The sequence below is a fragment of the Lolium perenne genome, chromosome 3 (genome assembly GCF_019359855.2).
Source record: "Lolium perenne isolate Kyuss_39 chromosome 3, Kyuss_2.0, whole genome shotgun sequence".
Classification (NCBI taxonomy): Eukaryota; Viridiplantae; Streptophyta; class Magnoliopsida; order Poales; family Poaceae; genus Lolium; species Lolium perenne.
The window spans coordinates 202,907,969-202,919,634 of NC_067246.2; the positions used below are offsets into that span (position 1 = coordinate 202,907,969).

Genomic DNA, 11,666 nt, shown 5'->3' on the forward strand with positions numbered 1-11,666 from the left:
ATTTACATACGATGCCGATTCCCTTTGTCACGCGATATTTTACTTGTCCGAGGTTCGATCATCGGTATCTCTGCTTGTGACGGTAAAGCACACGTCCGTTGGGAACCCCAAGAGGAAGGTATGATGCGTACAGCAGCAAGTTTTCCCTCAGTAAGAAACCAAGGTTATCGAACCAGTAGGAGATGAAGGCCACGTGAAGGTTGTTGGTGGAGGAGTGTAGTGCGGCGCAACACCAGGGATTCCGGCGCCAACGTGGAACCTGCACAACACAATCAAAATACTTTTCCCCCAGTGAGGTTGTCAATCTCACCGGCTTGCTGTAAACAAAGGATTAAACGTATGGTGTGGAGAATGATGTTTGCTTGTAGAAAACAACAGAGAACAGAGATTGCAGTAGATTGTATTTCAGATGTAAAAGAATGGACCGGGGTCCACAGTTCACTAGTGGTGTCTCTCCAATAAGATAAATAGCATGTTGGGTGAACAAATTACAGTAGGGCAATTGACAAATAGAGATGCATATACATATATCATGATGACTACTATGAGATTTACTTAGGGCATTACGACAAAGAACATAGACCGCTATCCAGCATGCATCTATGCCTAAAAAGTCCACCTTCGGGTTAGCATCCGCACCCCTTCCAGTATTAAGTTGCAAACAACAGACAATTGCATTAAGTACTGTGCGTAATGTAATCAACACAAATATCCTTAGACAAAGCATCGATGTTTTATCCCTAGTGGCAACAGCACATCCATAACCTTAGAACTTTCTGTCACTGTCCCAGATTTAATGGAGGCATGAACCCACTATCGAGCATAAATACTCCCTCTTGGAGTTACAAGTATCAACTTGGCCAGAGCCTCTACTAGCAACGGAGAGCATGCAAGATCATAAACAACACATATATGATAGATCAATAATCAACTTGACATAGTATTCAATATTCATCGGATCCCAACAAACACAACATGTAGCATTACAAATAGACGATCTTGATCATGATAGGCAGCTCACAAGATCTAAACATGATAGCACAAGAGGAGAAGACAACCATCTAGCTACTGCTATGGACCCATAGTCCAAGGATGAACTACTCACGCATCAATCCGGAGGTGGGCATGATGATGTAGAGTCCTCCGGTGATGATTCCCCTCTCCGGCAGGGCGCCGGAGGCGATCTCCTGAATCCCCCGAGATGGGATTGGCGGCGGTGGCATCACAGTAACTATTCTCGTATCGTGGCTCTCGGTGATAGGGTTTTCGCGACGGAGAGAATATATAGGCGAAGGGGCAGAGTCAGGAGGCGCTCGAGGGGCCCACCCCATAGGGTGGCGCGCCCAAGGGTGGGGCCGCCCCCCCTAGGGTGTGGCCTCCTCGTCGCCCCTCTTCGTCTCCTCTTCGGACTTCTGGAAGGCTCCGTGCAAAATAAGACCGTGGGCTTTTGTTTCGTCCAATTCCGAAATATTTCCTGTGTAGGATTTCTGAAACCAAAAACAGAAACGAGAGGCGGCGCTTCGGCATCTTGTTAATAGGTTAGTGCCGGAAAATGCATAAAAATGATATAAAGTGTATATAAAACATGTGAGTATTATCATATAACTAGCATGGAACATAAGAAATTATAGATACGTTTGAGACGTATCAAGCATCCCCAAGCTTAGTTCCTACTCGCCCTCGAGTAGGTAAACGATAACAAGGATAATTTCTGAAGTGACATGCTACTATCATAATCTTGATCAATACTATTGTAAAGCATATGAGATGAATGAAGTGATTCGAAGCAATGGTAAAGATAATGACTAAACAACTGAATCATATAGCAAAGACTTTTCATGAATAGTACTTTCAAGACAAGCATCAATAAGTCTTGCATAAGAGTTAACTCATCAAGCAATAGATTCTTAATAGAAGGTTTTGAAGCAACACAAAGGATGATTAAGTTTCAGCAATTGCTTTCAATTTGTAACATGTATATCTCATGGATAGTTGTCAACATAAAGCAATATAACAAGTGCAATAAGTAAACATGTAAGAATCAATGCACACAGTTGACACAAGTGTTTGCTTCTAAGATAGAAAGAAGTAGGTAAACTGACTCAACATAAAGTAAAAGAAAGGCCCTTCGCAGAGGGAAGCATGGATTACTCATGTGCTAGAGCTTTTTATTTTGAAAACATGGAAACAATTTTGTCAACGGTAGTAATAATTCATATGTGTTATGCATAAAACCTCTTATAAGTTGCAAGCCTCATGCATCGAATACCAATAGTGCTCGCACCTTGTCCTAATTAGCTCGGATTTCCATGGATTATCATTGCATTACATATGTTTCAACCAAGTTTCACAAAGGGGTACCTCTATGCCACCTGTACAAAGGTCCAAGGAGATAGATCGCATTTGATTTCTCAGTTTTGATAGATCTCAACTTGAGGACATCCATACCGGGACAACATAGAAAACAGATAATGGACTCCTCTTTTTAATGCTTAAGCATTCAACAACAGATAATATTCTCATAAGAGATTGAGGATTAATGTCCAAACTGAAACTTCCACCATGATACATGGCTTTGGTTGGCGGCCCAATGTTCTTCTCTAGCAGTATGCATACTGAAACCATTTAATCATGATAAATCACCCTTACTTCAGACAAGACGAACATGCATAGCAACTCACATGATATTCAACAAAGGTGTAAAAAGTTGATGGCGTCCCCAGAAACATGGTTACCGCTCAACAAACAACTTATAAGAAATAAGATACATAAGCAACATATTCAATACCACAATAGTTTTTAAGCTACTAGCAATAAACAGCGCGGCGGCACGCCGCGCCATATTAGTGGTTGATTGATAGTAATTTTTGGCGGTGGTTAAATACTTTCATAATATAATAAGTAAAACTCTGATGAACTGTTTGTGAAAACTAATTGTATCTTGTGTGTTGAGTGTCAACCTTCGGACTCGCGGTGCCATCTTGAATTACCGCAAGAGGGAATCTCTGTTCTTCTCCTATTCACAATGCCAACAGTTTTTCTTGCACTTTGTTCAAATAACTGTACGAACTTCAATGAAAACCACCGTACAAAACATAGAATTGTAGGATGAAGCTACTGAAATGGGGAGAGAGAATTGGTAACCTATGAGTTAGGGCGAGCTGGTGCAGTGGCAGCATCAAGGGCGGAGAGAATTGGTAACTCAAGCTGAGCCATGAAATGACCAGATACTTTGCAAAAGCACAAGGCCACCGATGCCTAACACGATGAGCAGCAGTCGCCGATGCTAATACGGTAGAAACGAAGGCTTGCACAGGCCAACAGCTGTATGCTAATGTATTATTGGTTTCAACGGAATTTATTTACGATGAACTGACCAAGAGCTTTCTATTGAAGAGCAGCAAGTAGTTTAGCTGATATATATATAAGCAAACAAAATCCCAAGGACTGAGGTCCTTTGCTTCTTCTAACCTAGGCCTAGAATGCAGCTACACATGACAGAACAAAGCACATTGGATGACGGAAAGAAAGTAATTTCAAAGTAGAGCACCATACTAAGCAAATAATCATAATCATGCAATAAACTAAGAAAACAAAAATATTATTGTTCTTTTCTATTCATAAATTAGATTTTACATTCCGTTCAAGGTTCTCATGTTCAGATTCATAAAGAAAAGAAATCAATATACTTTGATGCTAGATTCTATGTAGAACATCTACGGTAAGTAGTACAAGTTGAAAAATGCAAAATCACAAGTCCAAATCATACAAACTAAGTTACTAAACCTTATAATTGTACTTGCTTTACTTGGATCAGCATATTATCACGTAACTGGCTTACATAGAACTCAACCTTATGATCTGGCATGTATCTATATCAGTTTTTTGTTCAAAATGGCAAGAAAAAAAATAGTTCGTTAAATAGAGCCCAGCACAATTCAATAAGGAAGCAGCCTTGAACTGGCAACGTGGACATAATATGTAGTGAGAAAATAAATCCTATCATCTACTACACCACCATACTGAAATAATGAATAAGACTATGTATACTATGGAAAAAACTTCAGTATGTTCTGGACTCTTTTTCAATGGAAGTGCACATTACATGAAGCTTTATAATTATTCAGAAATCTATCTAGGCCGGGAGTACTTATGTTAGAAAATTAGCATCACGGGCACAGCATGCCACCGCGCCATCCTTGCTAGGGAGGAGCAGCGCCAGCGGGAGAAGAAGGTGGATCGCCCTTGACTTGCCCCTGCATCGCCCTCTTTCCTGCCATAAACAAATATGTTGAAACTGAAAATTATTTCAACCAAGAAGTATATATGTAGCAGACGTTCTTTCTTTGGATTTATCTGAGTGGTTAGTAATGATTAATCCAAGTAGACTACATAAGAAGCAACAATGATTGCGTAGTAAAGATCAATTTAAACAGGCCATGCAAGAGGCGACAGCGAGAGACTTTTAAAAGTCATAGGCCACCGCATTTTCCCACTGAATTTCTCTGTAGAACGTGGATTCATATTTATAATGGTCTGACCTAGACGGCACTTGTACATGTTCTAGTGAACTGCATAGTGGATGTAGATTCATTGCATACGGGAGCCTAGAGATTCCTAGCAACAATGCTTTTGATTGCCAAAAGTAGTACTATCAGATTCTTAGAAGTAGTACTTCTTGTGGCTAAAATTAATCGTATGCTGCTGCAGATGATTGGCATGGAGATTGTCAATACCTTGCGTCTGTGTTGTGTTTCTGCAGATGATTGACCTGGAGATCATCAGTACATTGCGCCTGTGCCAGTGTCCTCCTCGTCAGATGAAAACATATCTATAATTTTCTGTGCATGCATTCGAGCATCGAAAGGGCTGCGGTGCTACAAGAGCGAGCACTCATCCTACGACAGCATTCTACTAAAACCATAGACCAACTTCAGTTCTGTCACATCATCAGGTCCTCATGTCGCCTTATTTTAACAGTTCTCCATTTCCTTCTCCAGCTCCTAATATTTGTCGTCAGAGACCTGCAACCGGCGGCAGGCTATGCTATACCTTGTCAAGAACCGCATGTTTTGGTCCACCAACCTACCAATTCAGTTGTAGACTTTATTTAATGAATGGAAAGAAAATAAAATAATTAAATACCTAAGGGTGATGTGCAGGAATGAAAAACCATATCAAGTTTGCAAAATATTGAAGGTGGCAGTAGGTCTCACCTTGCAAGGAAGATAATGGCAAAATAAATAGTAGAGAACGCATAAAAGAGAACACAAAAAAGAGAGCAGAACACTAATAATTATAGATACACATAACTTTATAAAGGATAGGAACTCATAACTTCATATGCAATCATGGCCTAGTACTGCATATTTGCACATCAGAAACATCAAATACTAATGGCAGGGACTGTTCTGCTGTTACAATATCTAGGTAGCATACAACACCATATACTGATAGATTGAGAATACACAACATTGTAACCTAATTAATATATTCCCACTCTTATACAAATAGGTAAGCTCAAGAGTCATAGTAGAGGTAATTGTTCGCTACATTTGTAGTCCGCAGGCAGAAGAGTCAAGAATAATAATAATTTGTCTAGTATGAACATTGAGCGAAGAAACTAAAAATCTAATCTAAAGGCCTAACATATTTTGATAACACCATGTGAATAGTTATACAGGTTCAGTCCATTGCTGATAAGATATCTACTTTGTCGTCCTCCCATCGTACAATTTATTGTACCGTATTCATTCTTGATGTTTTTGTGAATAAAGCAAATATGATTGATGACCCATGTAATGGTGTCACTTTTCACATTTTCATAGACAATAGTTCCAATATCGAGGGAAATTTGAATCATTAAGCACATGGGGATCAGCCCACGCCTTGGTGATTCAGAAGTAAATAACATGCAAGACTTCTGCTACAACAATGGAAATTTTTAAATAGTTGCAAGGTTGTCACATATTTGTCATGATAAACTTATGATGTACAGCCTGTCATTTCTAGCATTATCCTGAAGCTAGAAGGAGAAGATGTAATATAATACCTTCCAAGAAAAACTCTGAAACTGCAAGAACTGATGCGTCAACTCTGCTCAACTAATGTTAGTATTTTAGAAAATTATCATTAATTTGGAATGTATAGTTCCTGAAAAAACGACCAGAAAATATCAACCATCAGTGATCACCGAAATTAACAGTTGCATTGTCGCAGTATGTGCTGAAAATAGCTAAATGGAAACTTAATTTGTATATAATTGTTTTCTATTAAAGCTAGTGTCGCAGCGAGAACATTAAACACGAAAAAAGGGTACATATCACAATTCTTTTATCTACACACAATGTTTGTAACCATCTAGACTAAAGGGGATACACCTTTCCCAAATTGGCAAGCCAAGAAATAACGAAATAATTGACTCATAGGCATGACGAAACAGAACGGTGATTCTACATCTAGCAAGTAGAAAGAAAACTAAGTAGAAAACCTGCGATAGCCTCACATGACACAACAGTGACACAGGGATAAACACAAATGAATAAATGGCATCGTCATGAAAGAATCTTCTGATCAAATTTTGTAATGTTGTATATATAAATTAACAGGACATGGAAGAGTTAACAAACAGATCGATGGGACTAAATGCTCTCTGCATATTGGCAAACATTCTTTTCCAAATCATACCTCAAACAAAATGTATGGAGGAAAAGCTTCATGGCATCATACCTCAAACATAAAGTTCACAATCTTCAGGCATAGACCTGTAAAACACAGTGAAACAAAGTATGATCTGAACACCAAACATTGGAGAAAATCTTTTTATTAGAGCATAGTAGCCTGAAAGGGTTTCAGCACACATAAGAGTGGCTACTGGAATGTCAAACATAAGAGTCCATAACCTGTGTTCTGCTTGTTGCAGTATTTGCAGGCAAGAGTATTTAGCACACATACAGTCAAGCGATAACTCACTGATGAAACAAAAATGTCAACATTGTATGTACCCCTAGAAGACTGACCAAGTAATAAACTGTTCATAGCTAACAGTAATAAGTATTACGAGATATTAACTTGTTGCCTTCGATCAGAGAAATAACCTAACCAGCACGTAAATCTAAATAAAAAGATCAGACCGTTATTAACGTGTTGCCTTCGATCAGACAAATAACCTAACCAGCATGTCAATCTAGAAAAAAAGAGCAGACCGTGCAAAAATAATGGAGCGACGTGGTAGACATGATTTCAGCGAAAAAAATCAGAGAACCATAGCAGCTGCAGATGTAAATATCTTCACTCAATCGTTTGCAAAAAGAGCAACACAGGTAAGGGGGTCGGGGCGCACGGGCGAGGTGATGGCCGGAGAAAACTGACATGCTCGCCGACTTGGTTGCACTGGACAGCGTCCACCGCTCCATGTTGTTCTCTGAGTTGTATATAATCCTCGTGTCATCAGAACTCATGCTGATCGAGAGTGTGCTCAACTTGAACCCACCACCGTGACGCCTCCACCTGTTCCTGCAACATGCCACACTGAACGTGCAGCTCCAAGACCAAATTGTCAAAGTTGGGATATGCTGAAGAACCTAGATCGATGCGAAGTCTCTGGGGAGGCATCACACCACTGAGAATGAAGACATCGTATAAACTAAATGGCAGGCATCCACCCTACTCCATTGGCAGTCACCTAGTGTCAGTAATAAGATGAGAAAATGTTTGAGCAGATTAGCAGACAAACATAAACACGAACACATGTTTTTTTTAGAAGGAGAGGACATATATACCCAACCTAAACTCCAAGAAACTCATCTTCTTCCTCCTGCTCCTCTAGAACAGATGCAAACCTGAAAGAATGGAGATGTGTAAGAAGGAATAGAGGGGTAAATGAAATCAAACAGAGAAGCAGAAAGATCACACCTATATGGTGGTAGCAGTCTTAGGTAAGAGGCGTATGCCAAATTAATCAGGTCCTTCCTCCAACTATCCGCGTCCGCCGCCACTGCTCACCCTACTCACTTCTAGGTGACCTAGCTGGCCGGTGTTGGGAGGGGGCAGGGGAGGGCAGCATTCCCAAACCAATCGGGGCCTTCGTCGCCCTGCAGTCATCGTCGAGGTTCGCCACTCCCATGGCATCCCGACGGATAGGCATCGAGCAGCCACATCCATGGAGCACCACTCGTGGGCCGCCGCTAGCAGAACCCCTTTGTATGCGCGCTCCTCCGGCTGAAGCCTTGCCGCCATGTTCCAGCTCCTCCTCTGGCGCCCGCACGGGGTAGGGCCATAGGGGTGAATCTAGGCTAGGTGCTGCGGAGGGGGTGGGGAGCTGTGGGTTGTGGCCGAGAAAATTAATTGGGGAATTACGGGTGGTCCGAGAGTGAGGCAGTCCTCCGTTGCTTCATTGTCGAGGCTGCTGACGCCGACCGCCTTCGTGCCGCGACCAACAGAGATGGCCGCCGCACCACGCGGCTCGATGCCATCCGCGCGGTGGTGTGCTTCACGGCTGCCGGACATGAAGGAGTCCAGAAAGAGGAGTTCGCGACCAGGAAGACTCGGCCGATGAGAGCTCGGGCGGGGGGCAGCGGAGATGCATATCCGTCACGGGTGGTGATGGCCGCGCTGCCGCTCCACCGCTGAACTCCTACCTCTCCCCTGCTTTCTCCTGGATGAAATGGCAGCCGCAGCTCGGTGAAGTCGCGTGGAGGACCGGTGGCAACTGCTGGTTCCGTGCGTGTATAGGATGCAGCCAGCGGGCCAATGGCCTCATCGGCCTCCTTTTGACTCCAATCCATCCTAAGACGCCGTTGTGCCCAAGGAGGTAAGGAGGGAGGGGAGGGTACCAGCCCCAAGGAGAGCATGGCGGCGATAGTGTGGAGGAAGAAAGCGGGGCAGCTCTGGATTGATCTATTCTAGAGGCATGGGCGCCGCTTTGACCACACGATCGCGCCCAAAGTCCAAGACGTTGGCCCTACGAAAAATAGCTACATCCACCCAGACAACAAATGAACACGTTACAGAATTGAAAAAAGGGAGCTCGAAAATTTCAGGGTGACACCTAAACTGTACACCGGAAAATTACTGTGGAAATGAACTGCAAAGCTACGTACGTGTCAGCCCCACATTAACCATAAAGAAATTTCAAAACTCTCCTAAAAAAGATGTTTGTTCCCCTAATCTAAAGGCCTAACATATTTTGATAACACCATGTGAATAGTTATACAGGTTCAGTCCATTGCTGATAAGATATCTACTTTGTCGTCCTCCCATCGTACAATTTATTGTACCGTATTCATTCTTGATGTTTTTGTGAATAAAGCAAATATGATTGATGACCCATGTAATGGTGTCACTTTTCACATTTTCATAGACAATAGTTCCAATATCGAGGGAAATTTGAATCATTAAGCACATGGGGATCAGCCCACGCCTTGGTGATTCAGAAGTAAATAACATGCAAGACTTCTGCTACAACAATGGAAATTTTTAAATAGTTGCAAGGTTGTCACATATTTGTCATGATAAACTTATGATGTACAGCCTGTCATTTCTAGCATTATCCTGAAGCTAGAAGGAGAAGATGTAATATAATACCTTCCAAGAAAAACTCTGAAACTGCAAGAACTGATGCGTCAACTCTGCTCAACTAATGTTAGTATTTTAGAAAATTATCATTAATTTGGAATGTATAGTTCCTGAAAAAACGACCAGAAAATATCAACCATCAGTGATCACCGAAATTAACAGTTGCATTGTCGCAGTATGTGCTGAAAATAGCTAAATGGAAACTTAATTTGTATATAATTGTTTTCTATTAAAGCTAGTGTCGCAGCGAGAACATTAAACACGAAAAAAGGGTACATATCACAATTCTTTTATCTACACACAATGTTTGTAACCATCTAGACTAAAGGGGATACACCTTTCCCAAATTGGCAAGCCAAGAAATAACGAAATAATTGACTCATAGGCATGACAAAACAGAACGGTGATTCTACATCTAGCAAGTAGAAAGAAAACTAAGTAGAAAACCTGCGATAGCCTCACATGACACAACAGTGACACAGGGATAAACACAAATGAATAAATGGCATCGTCATGAAAGAATCTTCTGATCAAATTTTGTAATGTTGTATATATAAATTAACAGGACATGGAAGAGTTAACAAACAGATCGATGGGACTAAATGCTCTCTGCATATTGGCAAACATTCTTTTCCAAATCATACCTCAAACAAAATGTATGGAGGAAAAGCTTCATGGCATCATACCTCAAACATAAAGTTCACAATCTTCAGGCATAGACCTGTAAAACACAGTGAAACAAAGTATGATCTGAACACCAAACATTGGAGAAAATCTTTTTATTAGAGCATAGTAGCCTGAAAGGGTTTCAGCATACATAAGAGTGGCTACTGGAATGTCAAACATAAGAGTCCATAACCTGTGTTCTGCTTGTTGCAGTATTTGCAGGCAAGAGTATTTAGCACACATACAGTCAAGCGATAACTCACTGATGAAACAAAAATGTCAACATTGTATGTACCCCTAGAAGACTGACCAAGTAATAAACTGTTCATAGCTAACAGTAATAAGTATTACGAGATATTAACTTGTTGCCTTCGATCAGAGAAATAACCTAACCAGCACGTAAATCTAAATAAAAAGATCAGACCGTTATTAACGTGTTGCCTTCGATCAGACAAATAACCTAACCAGCATGTCAATCTAGAAAAAAAGAGCAGACCGTGCAAAAATAATGGAGCGACGTGGTAGACATGATTTCAGCGAAAAAAATCAGAGAACCATAGCAGCTGCAGATGTAAATATCTTCACTCAATCGTTTGCAAAAAGAGCAACACAGGTAAGGGGGTCGGGGCGCACGGGCGAGGTGATGGCCGGAGAAAACTGACATGCTCGCCGACTTGGTTGCACTGGACAGCGTCCACCGCTCCATGTTGTTCTCTGAGTTGTATATAATCCTCGTGTCATCAGAACTCATGCTGATCGAGAGTGTGCTCAACTTGAACCCACCACCGTGACGCCTCCACCTGTTCCTGCAACATGCCACACTGAACGTGCAGCTCCAAGACCAAATTGTCAAAGTTGGGATATGCTGAAGAACCTAGATCGATGCGAAGTCTCTGGGGAGGCATCACACCACTGAGAATGAAGACATCGTATAAACTAAATGGCAGGCATCCACCCTACTCCATTGGCAGTCACCTAGTGTCAGTAATAAGATGAGAAAATGTTTGAGCAGATTAGCAGACAAACATAAACACGAACACATGTTTTTTTAGAAGGAGAGGACATATATACCCAACCTAAACTCCAAGAAACTCATCTTCTTCCTCCTGCTCCTCTAGAACAGATGCAAACCTGAAAGAATGGAGATGTGTAAGAAGGAATAGAGGGGTAAATGAAATCAAACAGAGAAGCAGAAAGATCACACCTATATGGTGGTAGCAGTCTTAGGTAAGAGGCGTATGCCAAATTAATCAGGTCCTTCCTCCAACTATCCGCGTCCGCCTCCACTGCTCACCCTACTCACTTCTAGGTGACCTAGCTGGCCGGTGCTGGGAAAGGGCAGGGGAGGGCAGCATTCCCAAACCAATCGGGGCCTTCGTCGCCCTGCAGTCATCGTCGAGGTTCGCCACTCCCATGGCATCCCG

General features: G+C 41.8%; 1 long non-coding RNA gene across 1 annotated transcript; it reads right to left on the bottom strand.

The window, feature by feature from the left end:
- Nucleotides 1-3,938: 3,938 nt before the first annotated feature.
- Nucleotides 3,939-8,332, bottom strand: LOC127343125 (uncharacterized). Its single transcript, XR_007877056.2, has 6 exons — nucleotides 7,787-8,332; nucleotides 7,620-7,684; nucleotides 6,688-7,530; nucleotides 6,053-6,153; nucleotides 4,737-5,085; nucleotides 3,939-4,273 (listed from the first exon to the last, which is right to left on the bottom strand). It is a non-coding gene; the product is annotated as an uncharacterized lncRNA (long non-coding RNA).
- Between the last annotated feature and the right edge of the window lie 3,334 nt (nucleotides 8,333-11,666).